This window comes from Macaca nemestrina, chromosome 19 (genome assembly GCF_043159975.1).
Source record: "Macaca nemestrina isolate mMacNem1 chromosome 19, mMacNem.hap1, whole genome shotgun sequence".
Taxonomy (NCBI): Eukaryota; Metazoa; Chordata; class Mammalia; order Primates; family Cercopithecidae; genus Macaca; species Macaca nemestrina.
The window spans coordinates 65525957-65536800 of NC_092143.1; the positions used below are offsets into that span (position 1 = coordinate 65525957).

Sequence of the window (10844 nt, forward strand, 5' to 3'; positions counted from 1 at the left end):
AGACACATGCAGCTTCAAGGTGACTTTGGGGACTTGGCCTGACTTTTTTTTATCAATATGGGCAAACTGCTGACATCTCCTCTAGGATACCAAAAGCCATGTACATTACAGAATCTCACCAGTCAAGGCCCTTCTGCTGTTCAAAGTAGAAAGGTGGCCCTTTTAGAGGCAGAAAAACAAATTTACATTGAGTTACCATTAAGATCTTGGTTTCACAGAACCCAGGTTTGATGGGAAATCCATGTTTCCTGACTTGGCTCTGTGTTGGTCTTGCAGCTGGACAATCCCAGGTGGACCTCCCTTGTCCATGCACACATTCCCGAAGTGACTTGGAGCAATTTTCTCAACCTACCTGCGTCTCATATTTCTCTTCTGATAATCCAAGAAAATAACATTCATTTTGTGGGGCTGCTGGAATAATAAAAAGATGCATACACAGTGAGATCTCCATAAAACAGAACCTTGATCGCCGGTATTATATTTTGTTTTCTCAAATGGGAAACAAGAGACTAAATCAGTAGTTTTCAGAGGAATTCCAGAATTCTCAAGAGCTGCCACAATGGGGCTCCAGGTAGTTCATCCTCCAAGATGTCCCCACCTTTTTTTCCAGCTCTGCTTTTTCTCAGATTTATGGATGTTTATTTCTTTTCAAAAAAAAAGAGGGAGATTCTGCAGATTTTGCTTTAAAAATATTGGACTAGATAAGCAGATAATTTTTAATCCTATGAATCTAATTAAAAGAAAGTAAGATGCCTGAACTCAAACCACTGCGCAGGTGATCTCACCTGACAGAGAAAGTGGGATTGCCCCGCCCCCGAATTTCCCGGTTCCCTTCGCTGGGCTCTGCCCGGAAGAGTTCCCTGTTGGAATCATCTCTGGGACACGTTGGCCATCTCCTAGCCAGGTGGTGGTTAAACACCCACTCTTTGGTGAAATATCTCACACTGCCATCTCTGCCTACAACCGCTCATCCCTAACCACTCACTTTCAAGAAAGGGAGGAGGGAGGAGAGAGTGAGTTATTAGGAAATAATCCGAATACACCCAGGCCTGCTGTCTCTCCCATCTTTCCAATCCAAGTTCAGCCTCGAGCATAGATTTAAAACAACATTGTTCCGGAGTGGTCTTCAAATGCAAAAGGCTGTGATTAATGCTCACACTGTCCTTTAAGGCCATGGGCAGCCTTCTGGACTATTCTCCATGGGCTGGTGCTAATCTGAGTTCAGGTCATGGTGGAAATAGCCTGGTTCACAGGTGTGGAGCAGACTCAGCTTCTTCATTTGTGGCTGAAAAACCTTGGGCAAATAACTTGCATGCTTTAAGCCTTGGTTTTCACACCTGAAAAATGAAGGTAAACAGCATTCACCTTGCTTATCTCACAGGACTTTTGTGAGAAGCTCATTGAAGACTGGATGTCAGAACCAGATAGAACCACACAGAAGGGAGGTCCGAGGTTACCAGAGACCATCTGAGTCTGCCTCTAGCTGAGGAGGTTGGTGTGGCAGGAAGGGGCCGGGCCATTCTCTGGACACATCCATGGATCCTCTGGCATGAAGTCATTTGGAGAAGGAGAGGACATGGGGCTGCAGGTTCCTACATGATCCATCCTCGCGTCTGATCCCAAAGCTCACATTCACAGCTTGCCCAATGCCAGGCAGGGAGGATGAAAGTGTCCTGGCTGAGATTCCATCCAGATACCACTAGCTCTTCCAAGATTAAACAGATAGTGCCTCTCACTCCCACAGCCTCTCAAAGCAGAGCTGGCCTTTGGTTCAACAGGGCCCAAGGCAGGAATGGGTGGGGCCCCACCTTCTCCTGCCACTCAAGGTGGGCATGAGGGATCTGCAGGCACAGTCACTTGTTTTGAGGACATCTAGGGTGTGGAAAGCCAGAGAATGCCCATAGAAGAGAGCTAATGACATGGGCCAGGGAGCAAGTGTGACTGAACCAACTGGGCAGGTCCAGTGCACGTGGAGGCACACCTCATTGTCCTGCACTGGCTCTTCTTCCTACTCTGTGTGGCCTTGGGCAAGTCACATCACCTTCTCAGGTTTCTATAGATTAATGGAGTTGGACCAGAATCTTGCTTTTCAGATGGGTGCATTTAGGCCCATTACTCAGTGGCAAAAAGCTACAAGTTACTCATCTTCCCAGAATGCCAATTTTACTTGGAGATTGGAAGAAACAGTTTTTCATTTTCTTAAACAGTTTTATGAGATATAATTCACACCCCATACAATTCACCCATTGAAAATGTACAATTCAGTGCTTTTTAGTGTATTCACAGAGTTTTCCCAGCATTCTCACCATCAATTTTAGATCATTTCCATCACCCCAAATGGGAGAAACCCATTTCCTTCAGCCACCACCTCCTACCACGCAGTCCTTCCAGCTCCTGGCAACCACAAATCCACTTTCCATTTCTACAGGTTTGCCTGTTTGGGACATTTCATATAAACAGAATTATACACTATGTGTTCTTGGAAGGCTGATTTTTATATTAAAACAAACAGTTGTGTTATGAAAAGCATGCCAAAATTACATTAATTTTCAAATCACAAAAGACATTTCAGAAATCTCCCGCATGTCTGGCAGCTTCATGCTCAGTCTGAGTCTCCTCTGGGGACAGTAATTCACTCTCCTCTGCCCCCGGGGCCACTTGGTGGAAATTCTGGACGGCACTGGACTTAAGGATCTAGATCCAACCTTTGAAAGACCCCAAGGCTCAGTTAGATAAACCAACAGAGTGATTTTCCAGGAGAAAAAGTCACTAATCATGACTTTCTATTGCCATTTTCCTCCTCATCCCCTCATCTTTCCATCTTATCTCACCTCCACACAGAGGTCTACATTTAGAATAACTGAAAAAAAATAAGAAGATGATCCCACTATTTCAGATTTCCATGTGAAAGAATAACAGGTTGTGGCTGCCCTCCCTGCCCACTCACCTCGTGCCACTCTTCCAGTCTCTGGGAGGAGCTTCTTCATCTGTTTATTCATTGCAGCCTCCCCGTGCCCAGTACAGAGCCTTGGAATATGATAGTGAAGCCCAGTTCCAGCTCCACAAATATTTGATGGAAGAAAGAAATGGAAGAAAGGCTGAAGGAAGAAAAGGAGGAAGCAAGGGAAAGGGAGAGAAAAAAACTAGGATTTCAGGATCTGACCAGCCCTCTATCTCCTCATCTCCACACCGTGCTGCAATGCAGCCCCCTAGGGCTTTGAATTTGCCCATATCAATCACCTGCTTCTCAGAAATCATTACTGCCCCAAATCAAGACAACGAAACCACCTGCTCACTAAGGAATTTGAAAATGAAGAGCTGTGAGTGGGTTGGGGAGGGTTATTAGACCAGGAAGCAGAGCACTTTTCACTGACACAGTGCTTGTGCATATATTATCTCATTTGACCTTCCCAGAAGTCTGGCGAGAAAGCCAAGGCCGGGATTTTGTAGGCTGTTTTGGATGAAAAAAAAACAAAAAAACAAAAACCCAGCACTTAGGTAGAATGCAGTACTTTGGCACACACAGGTTCTAGAATCACTTAGCTTTGTTTAAATCTGAGCTCTGGCCCTTGCTATCTGTGTGACCTTGGCACCAGTGCCTGATCTTGGTTATGCTAAGGGGCACAGGCAACTGCACAGTGTCATGGGGAGCAGGTGGGACCTCATAGAGAGGAGGGTCTGCAGGTGCCTGGGTCTGTCCTGCACACTCTCAGCATCCTGCTCAGAGCGCAGGCTGTGCTATGCTTGCGCTGGAGGAGAGGGGTCCTGTCCTCCTTGTTCTTCCTTTGTGTTGGGCATAAAGGGAGTCTTGAGGGGGAGGGACAAATGGCGCAGGAGTGCAGGGCAGTCTGAGCATAGATGTGGGCTGTTCGGGGAGGTGCTGGGAATGCCAGCTGCCCAGGACATGGAGACAGCAAGCAGGAAGCCACCAGGCCACTTGAGGGTTATCCACTGAACGATTCGGCACGCCTCTCTGCAACCTCTTGGAAGATCAGTTTCCTCATCTGCCTTCTCAGAGGATTGTGGTGAGGGTCCAAATGAAAAGTACAAGAAGATCTTTTGCCCAGAAGCCGGCCTCCAGACAGTACTTGGAAAGGGTCCTGTCCTCAGAGCGAGAAGAGCTGGAGCGGAGACCTTGATCCATGGCCTACGTGTTTGTCCAGGGCCCCTGCAGGGACTCAGGGCTGCCTCCCTGTGCCCAGTGCACTGTGTGCTCCATGCACTTGACCTCAGAGCAGTTTAATGATATCTGTCCCAAGGCACCTGCTGCCCTAGGATACACAGGTGCTAATTAATGTATTCATGAGGTACAGAGAACCTTTTCTGTTTAATACACACTTTTCACAAATCCAGAGGTTAAAAGGAATTTTCCTGAAAAAATAAATGCGCAAACTAAGCTTGTCCGATAGGAATCCACTCCAGCAAAGACTCCTCCTGAGAGCTGCCTGGGTCCCCAGGCTATGAGAGGGCATTTGTCCCATGGAAGGGGCATATGCACCCCACTCTATGCCTCACCTGGAGGGCTGGGGCAGCTCCAGTGAGTAAACCCAAAGGAAATGGCACCCAGGCTGGGCTGACCACCCCAGGCTTTTCTGAAGGCACTCCGACCTCATGGGATTGGCAGTCAGAGCAGCCCTCTGTCCATGAAGCCACGATCACAACCTGGTGTTCTCTCGCAGGGCTGCATGGGAAATCACAGAGCACTTTTCCCACCCACTGCCAGTACACCTTCAAAACTGGCTTATCACCGGACGCAGTTGCTGATGCCTTTAATCCCGGCACTTTGGGAGGCCGAGGTGGGCAGATCACCTGAGGTCAGGAGTTCAAGACCAGCCTGGCCAACATGGTGAAATCCTGTCTCCACTAAAAATACAAAAATTAGCCGGCTGTGGTGGTGGGCACCTGTAATCCCAGCTACTTGGGAGGCTGAGGTAGGAGAATCACTTGAACCCAGGAGGCGGAGGTTGCAGTGAGCCAAGATCGCGCCACTGCACTCCAGCCTGGGCGACAAGAGTAAAACTCTATCTCAAAACAAACAAACAAACAAACAAAATAACTGGCTTACCTTCTTGCTGTGGATAAAGCCGGAGGGCAGAAGGTCCAGTAACATAGGTAATGCTGACCACATAGAGCCGCCGTAACTTCTAGGGTCCCGAGGCATCTTTGTCTTCATAAGGCCCTTCTTCCAAAAAATACTACAAATGTAATTTGAGATTGCATTGATATGAAGATGTCTTAGTTTGTTTTCTGTTGCTTATATCAGAATACCTGAAACTGGGTCATTTATAAAGAAAAGGAATTTACTTCTTTCAGTTACGGAGGCTGAGAAGTGCCAGGTTGAGGAACTACATCTGGTGAGGGCCCTCTTGCTGTTGGGGATGCTGTAGAGTTGCTGCAGGACGTCACACCACGAGGGGGCTGAGCAGGCTAACACGCTAGCTCAGGTCTCTCTTCCTTTTCTTATAAGGTGGCCAGTCCCACTCCCATGAAAATGCATTAACCCATTAATCCTTGAATGGATTAATCCACCCATGAGGGCAGAGCCCTCGTGACCCAGTCACCCCTTAAAGGTTCTACCCCTCAATCCTGCCACATTGGGGATTAAGTTTCAACATAAATTTTGGTGGGGGCAAACATTCACAGCAGAGCAGGAGACAAATATAATCCAGGCTGGGTTTACATGTTACATATTATATATATGAATCAAATTTATTTCTTCCTGTGATTTCAAAAGAATTTTAAGTTAAAACATTTTGTAGGCCTTAGGACCTGTGTTTGCTCTTGCTGGAGAAGTTGCCCTGAGACCAGGACAATTCAAGAGCCTACAGCCCATCCTACTTAGGCTGGGCCAGTCACCTACCCTGGGGTGTTTGGTTAGTCAGTTAAAAGAAACTCGTGTTAAAACAGTACATTAGAGACAGGCTTCCTTTAACAAAATCTGAAGCTCCACTGTAAGAATAACACAAAAAGAAATGAAAGAAATCAGATTTGAATGAAGGTGTTTTAAGTTTATGGGTGGCCTTAATAAACACCCGCGTGTACAACCAAGAGGTGAGCCTGGTGTTTGATAATGGCTTTTAGCTAGGAAATGAGTTTGATTTGAAAAAGGGATATTTTGAGAGGATAGAAAGAGCTTCCATTTTATCTGGATAGAGAACAAGCCCCTTTATGGTGTTTTACAAAATTTCCTTTAGTCCTCAGTTGCCGGCTGAGTCCTGCCAGGCACGGTGCCAGACCTTGGGGTGAGGACGGCTTGGCCATGTTGTTTGCCTAGAGGGGCTCACCCGGCAGTGGGAATGGATGTGGAGGGCATCTGGATATCATTCTGCAGGGAACAGGGAACCAGCAGAGCAGGACCAGCTACACCATTCATGGGGCCTAGAGCAAAATGAAAGCGAAGGGCCCCTTGTTCAAAAAGTGTTCAGAATGTCATGGCAGCAACATGAAGCATTAAACCAAGTGCAGGGTGCTGGTGGGGGGCCCGGTGTCACTGTACGGGCTGCTGGCCTGGGAAGCTGCTTACCTGGTGCAGTTCGGGGTATGAATCTTGCCTGAACCAACTGCAACCTCCAGTCTAGCCTAGTGTACTTGGATTGTACTTGGAGTGTCTTTATATTATGGCTATATTACTTTTTACTTAAATGTAAGATTTTAAAATATATATTTTGATCTTTTGTGGGATATTGACAAGGTTGTTTCTTTGAAAAAAAGAAAAGTTGTATGTCATTAAATACACAAATTATCCAACTAAACAGAAACTTACTCCAGAGACAACTTCTCCAGAATCTCTTCTCCAGACGGTGAGGCCCAGTCAATGATCCAGGGTCCCTCCCTGCAGCTGGGAAAAGAAGGCATGGAAATTACTGCTGGGGTCAGGAGCTAGCGCTGCCCTTACAAACAGAACAGCAACACAGCAGGTTTAAGTCCTGCCAACAAAGAAGTTTTTAAATTCTCCTTCTACATATTCTACAGCAAAGGTGGCCAAATTCATCCCAAAACTTTCTAAGAAATTCTTTTACTGGCCTGGTGCAGTGGCTAACACCTGTAATCTCAGCACTTTGGGAGGCCCTGGCTCGCAGATCGTTTGAGCCCGGGAGTTCAAGACCAGCCTGGGTAACATGGAGAGACCTTGTTGCTACAAAAATACAAAAGTACAAAAAAAAAAAAAAAAAAAAATAGCTGGGCATGGTGACACACACCTGTAGTCCCAGCTACTTGCGAGGCTGAGGTGGGAGGATTGCTTGAGCCTGGGAGGTCAAGGCTGCAGTGTGAGGTGATTGTGCCACTGCACTCCAAACTGCATGACAGAGTGAAACCCTGTCTCAAAAGAAAAAAGAAAGTAAATTCTCTTACCCCATGCCTAGGAGAAAGTAGAAGCTGGGGAGAAGAAAAGAAACCTCATTTAAAAATGACAGGCAAGGACCTATTTTTGGGGAGTGCTCGAAGCTCCCCTTTGCCCTGAACTCTGGGTTCTTCCAGTGCTGCAGGGTCTCCTGTGATCTGCAGGATCGGTCACGAGTTGAATTGCACAGGAGGGCCAGCGCCAGGACAGAGTCTTCCCTCCTCCAAGCGGCCCTGGAAAGAAAAAGGGTCTGCTGTGCTCATGGTGCTGAGAAGCTAGCCAGGCCCTCTCCACAAGGCAGCAGGGAAGGTGGCAGCCTTGCAAAAGTAGGTGCGATTTCTTAGGTTATTTCTCTGGTGCTTACATTTCTGCCTGGAATCTGTAGAAGACTCCATGGAAGACTCAAAACTACCCTGAGGCAGAACAGGCAGAAAGGGGGAGCCTGGGCTCTGGAGGCACACTACTTCATGGAGGGCTAAGCCTTGATTTGCTCATCTGTAAAATGGGCATAATACTCCATTGCCACAAGTCACAGCAGTGCCATGATTAGGAAGATGGACATGAAGGCCTTTTAAAAACATCTGGCACACAGAGAAGGTCCAACACATATAGGGTAACTCCTGTCATTTCTGCCCAGTTCCCTAAAACAAATATTCTAAAATTGAAATATTCAGAGATGGCAAGGGGTTAGCAATGATTGGGGAGGAAGGTTGATTTTTCACAAAATTATTGTTTTCATTTCCCCCAAAACCCCGTATGAGGTCCTGCCCAGTGGCACCAGGTGTCTCCTGTGAACTCACTGCCATGGATTTTATCTGTGTCCTTTGGCCTCTAGCCATGGGCCTGGAGGGGGGCCTCAGAGATTCTCATGATCACAATGGCCCATCCCTGCGGCCCCTGACCTGTTTAAGTCAGCAAGTGTCTTCAGGGGCCATAACAATGGAAGCTACTCCCAAGAACACTGCCTGGGGTTTGACATCCCTCAACCATACTTTACCTGGTTAAATTAGTAACCACATATCTGTCTGGCACAAAAGCAGATTTTCTCCCTGCTATCATATAGAAGAATGAATGGAGAGGAAAATTATTTAATGGGTTTTTAGATCTGAACAACTGAGCCTTCTTGGGTCCCGAGCAGGTTGGAAATGAGTCTCTGGAGATAGGTGTGTGGGTTACAGCGCCTGACCTGGGCCCCGGGAACAACCTCAGACCCCTGGGTCCCAGCGGCTGGCTCTGCTGGCTGTTTGCTATAAAAAAAAAAAAAAAGTCTGTATCAAAACTGCTGATACTCACTGGGAATCTCCAGCAGGGGAAAACAGCCTGCAGCATTCCCCAAACAAAATTTACCACAAAATACTCTTATTCAGGGAGTTCTGAATGAATGGCCACCGAGAGCCATTGATCTGGGGCGTGAGGTGAAGGGAGAGCCACAGTTCCGGCCACGAGGAGAGTACAGCAAGTGGGCCGGGGCACGCAGCCGCCATATTGGAGAAGCTGGACACGTGACCCCAACTAGCAACGCGCAGGGCAGGTGTCATGGACTAGGGTGCATCCTCCTTCCTTTTTCTCCACTGTCTCTGAACGTTTATGCCACTGGGTGTTCTCGTTGCTCCACCGCAGCATCAGTCAGAGAGGCTTTCGTGAGGTTCTTGCCCCTCACACTGCTCCGAATGTCTGACCCCAGCCCACATTCGAGCCTGAGGCAAAAAAGGGGATCCTGAATTTTATGTGAGTATTTTCCACGACCAAACTTCTCATCATCAAATGGGATTTTTCAAAGGGATCATACCCATTTTTTTAAAGGATAAAATTTATGGTTTGAAAGTAATGGCCACCAACCTCATAAAATGAGGTTTAATATCACCAGAAACATTCTCACAATTGGCCAAATCCCCAAGACATTCATGAAGAGTGAACAGCCCTAGGCAGAAAAGGATTAAATCCGCTCAACGTCATAAAAATACACAATGAGCTCCACATCCTTTCTCATTTTCCAGTGATAGTCATCCTGGGCAGGGCATCTTGGTACGCCCTCTTTCCTCACCATTTCCCCTCCTGGTCTCCATGCTAAGCCGCACGCCTTCTCTTCCAATGCTGGTCTCAGCCCGGACACTGACCTGGAGCTGCTCCAGCCCCCTCTGGATCAGTGTCTTCTCTTGGTTCCTGAAGAACTGAGTGAATGTAAGATTTGTTACTAGGCATTAGGAATATGGATTCATTAATTAACATAGATGAATTTAAAGCTTATACTCACCTTGCTTTGTGAGATATGTGAAAAACCCGGCTCTGCTTTATAGACTGTGACCTTGGGGAATTGACATAATTGCTCTGAAAATGCTTATTGATCTGTTAAAAATAAAAACATATAGAAAGGTAATTTTATCATTAATAGGTCACTTTACTTTTCACTAAAATCCTATGTGATGAGTGACATTCCTCTCACAGAAATGAAGGAAACTGACACCCCGCACCCAGTAAGTAGTGAAGTTGGGATTCAGATCCTGACTTGTCGGATTCTCTAATCCATCGTCTTTTTCCGTAGACCTCCATCAGACCTTGAATGGAATTTTTAGAATATGTGCAAGAGGACTGAGAAAGGAAAGAACATGATAGCAGAGGCATAGCCAGGGAGCCTGATGCCCTCATCCAGGGATGAGTCCTAAACCAAAGCAAAGACAGCTGGAATCGAGGGAGATTTTGTGGAGGTTGAGCCACCTTCATAGGGGGTGAGAAAGCAGGGAATAAGAAATTGGGAAAGATCAAACAAAACTGAGACTGCTGAGCCTAAAGGAACCAGGAAGTGATGGAAGAGATGAACATATTGAGGAAAGGGAGCCTTCTTGAGCAGAGGGGCATCAAATGAAAATGTCGAGAAAGAATTTGAGAATTTAGATTTTTGGCTTTAGAAGAAATTAGGGGAGGAGAATGAAGATGCGAAAAGCAGCCCCATCCATAATAGCTAAAGTCACAAACATGGGCCGGGTGTCCCTCAGTATAGGAAGGAAAGCTGTGAGCTGAGAACAGGCTTGGGCGGAGGGGAGGAAGAGTGGTCAGAGGGCAGGAGACCCTGGCAGCACCCCAGGGCCACAATGGGCAGAGGTCACTCTCCCACCAGGGGTGCTCAGAGTATCAAACAGAAGCTGCAGAGAGGACATTGTGGTGGTAATCAGAAGGAAACTCATTTTTAAGAGTGTAGTCTAAGTAGAGTGGTGAGAGCGGAGGTCAGATTACAGATGGTTAAAAAAAGATGCAGGGTAAAGAAAGAAGACAGAAGTCACAGACCATATGTTTAAGATATTTAGAAAAAGAAAGATAAAAAGGGAAACAGCAGGATTAAGCAAAGATTTTTTTTTCTTTCCCTTCAAGTTCCAAAATACTTGAATGTGTCTGACCATAGAAAGGAGGGATCTAGTGAAAATGACGACAGAGTGAAGAAAAGAGATTGTTGAAGAGAGTGATTTCTAAGGAAGGCAAGAAGCATTTACAATGAGCCACTGTGTGC

The 10844-nt window shown here is 46.6% G+C and overlaps 1 long non-coding RNA gene across 1 annotated transcript; it reads right to left on the minus strand.

Annotated features, from left to right (window-relative positions):
• Positions 1-352: 352 nt before the first annotated feature.
• On the minus strand, positions 353-6897 carry LOC139359974 (uncharacterized). The gene is made up of 4 exons (XR_011616790.1): positions 6764-6897; positions 5066-5195; positions 986-1337; positions 353-411 (listed from the first exon to the last, which is right to left on the minus strand). It is a non-coding gene; the product is annotated as an uncharacterized lncRNA (long non-coding RNA).
• Positions 6898-10844: the final 3947 nt, after the last annotated feature.